This window comes from Grammomys surdaster, unplaced genomic scaffold (assembly GCF_004785775.1).
Source record: "Grammomys surdaster isolate TR1022 unplaced genomic scaffold, NIH_TR_1.0 99, whole genome shotgun sequence".
Classification (NCBI taxonomy): Eukaryota; Metazoa; Chordata; class Mammalia; order Rodentia; family Muridae; genus Grammomys; species Grammomys surdaster.
In genome coordinates this window covers 5984585-5987320 of record NW_021604578.1, presented here as the reverse complement: position 1 = coordinate 5987320, position 2736 = coordinate 5984585, and positions in this window count along the sequence as shown.

Genomic DNA, 2736 nt, shown 5'->3' with positions numbered 1-2736 from the left:
GGGAGGGAAGAAGAAGAAGAAGAAGAAGAAGAAGAAGAAGAAGAAGAAGAAGAAGAAGAAGAAGAAAGAAAGGAGAGGGGAGGAGAGGTCGGCCATGACCACGTGGAGAGAGGGGGAATGGAAGGGGGAGGGGTGAGGGGACAGAGAGAACCTAGAGGCAAGAGAGCAGAGAACAAGAGAGTAAGAGAGAGAGAGGAGGGGGCAAGCAGCCCCTTTAATAGTGGGCAGGCCTACCTGGCTGTTAGCCAGGTAACTGTGGAGGTAGAGTCTAGACAGAATACTAACAGTATGGGGGCAAAGAGAAGTTTATGGGTTAAGAGTCAGCCAGCAAGTCAAGGGAGAGCTTCAAACCCAAGGGCTATCTTCTGTTCTCAGTTACTTCTCTGAGCTTTAGTTTTGCCTCTGTAAATTTACCATGGTAATAATGTCTTCCAAGAGTCTTAACTAAAACAACTGCTTAGCAGACCAAGAATGCTCAATAAACACCCATTTCCTGCCTTTCCCATTCATTATTCCCCACTCCTCCTCTTGTATGCAGTTAGTGTGGGTAGGAGACAGTAGGGTGCATATTCCTTTAGGTTAGGAGTGTGGCTTCTTTGTTGAATAAAGAATCCCGCAGCATACACTTTAACATGTCTGTTCTTCAGGCTATCAGGACAGCAAGACCAATATTGTAAGCTCAGATCTTGTGAAAACTACTTTGTGATGCTTGGGGGAATAGTTTAATTATTGTTCTTTTATTTTATGTGTATGGGCTGTTGAGAGAAGAGGAAGCCCTGGCTTTCCCCATGTCAAGAACCCCAGAGCCTCAGACCTGTACAGGAATGGCAAAGCCTTCCCATATCCCTGTGGCGAGGCTAAGAGGGAAGTGGCAAAACCTTCCTCTAGTCCATGTGTGGATGTTGATGGTATGAGAGATGTCAGTCACAACACACACACACACACACACACACACACACACACACACACATCCCGCCTCCGTCCAGTTTTGGCCAGAAGACTGCTCCCCTACACATTCCGTTCCTGCTGAGATTAGCTAAACTCGTTTCCTTGATCCAGCTGGATACCACAAACCCCACCTCCTCCTTTATCGGTATGCGATAACTCTGGCTCCTTGCTCAGTTATCTGCAATAACTGTGGTCTCTCCATTCAGCTCTATATAACAAATTCGCTGAGCTTCTGCGAGCCATGGTTTCTGTAATCGAGAGTGCCAGCGATCTGATCCCAGCTTTCTTTCTTTGTGTCTGTCTGTCTTCCTTTCTTTCCCTTCCCATCCCAGTCAGGCCATCTACCGTTAATGCACAGATGTGGCTGTGGGTGTTTTGCCTGCATGTATGTCTGTTTACCACATATGTGCCTGGTGTTGGAAGAGGCCAGAAGAGGGGATTGGATCCCCTAGAATTGGATTTACAGTTGGAAGCCACCATGTGGATGCTGGGAATTGAACCCAGGTCCTCTGGAAGATCAGTCCATGCTTGTAACTGCTGAGCCATCCCTCCAGCCCTGAGAATATTTTCCTGAGTTACCACATGTGTAATTTGAGTTTAGTCCCCCCACTTTTGTCTCCTTGTATAATTTTGGGTGTTTTCTTGAACAATCAAATTGTCCAAGGTAAACTCTGCTCTTAGTCTTTGAAGGGTTCAGGGTGACAAGTCACCATAGCAGAAGCCACCTTTATCTGGCAATAGATATTGTCTAGTAAAGGTACTTTCAGTGCACAGGGTTCAACTATTTCTCTTTGTAAGTCAGACTGTTGTTATTGGCCAGTTTCTGAAGGTAACAGGATATACATTGTACAGAAGCCATATTACCAGTGGTTTATTTTTTTGTTTTGTTTTCAGTTTTTCTAATTCTGACTACCTTCTTGCCAACTGTTGCTTTTGCATTCAAACAAAGCTGACTGGATGCTTGTCCAAGAAGAAAAGTGTGGGGGGTGGGCGTGGGGAGGGGTGACCTGTTGCTTGGCCTTGTAGCTCCTTACAGTGTTTTTAAATGTATCTTTACCCTTGAATTGTTTGATAGAACTTTTAAAAACACCTTGTATTAATTAGTCAGCTCTACGAAAATACCCAAGGTTGAATTTACTTTAAAGAAAGGTTTATTTAGCTCAGGACTTTAGTGCTGGCTTTGGTGAGGAAATCCGGGCAGTTGTCATCATGCCAGGAGCTGGGGTGAAGGGAGCCAGAGAGTGTCCAGGATGGGGCTAGTCTTGGATTTTATAGCCCTTTTCTCCCGAGAGCTAACAAGGGTTCCTGAGATAACAAGGGTAACCTCTTCTGGAGTGAAGCCTTAGGTAACCTGATAGCCTTTCACTAGCCACGCTTCCTTTTAAAGCTACTGGCACAGCGTTTTGGCATAGCAGAGACTTGGTACATTAGGTACATCCAAATCAAGGCACCCTTGATCTTTTTAAGGATGTGTTTACTTACAGTGAGATAATGTAATTGATGAAGCTAGTTACCAGCCAAGCCTGCCTGCGGTGTAAGTGCATGCCAAAAGAGAGGGTTCCCACAGTCTGCCTTCTACTTTGTGGACTTCTCTCTTTGCCTGTGCATCAAGAGGTGAACAGCCATTTCACCTGCCGAAGGAGACAGACTTTCAGCCAGCTTTAAACAGACAAACTGAAGTCACCTTTGTTGTTTCGTTTTTGGATGACAACTCCCTCAGAAGTCCTCATACACTCCTTTGGCTCTGCAGTAAATATCCTGGCATTCCTTTGGGGTTGGTGCCTCAGA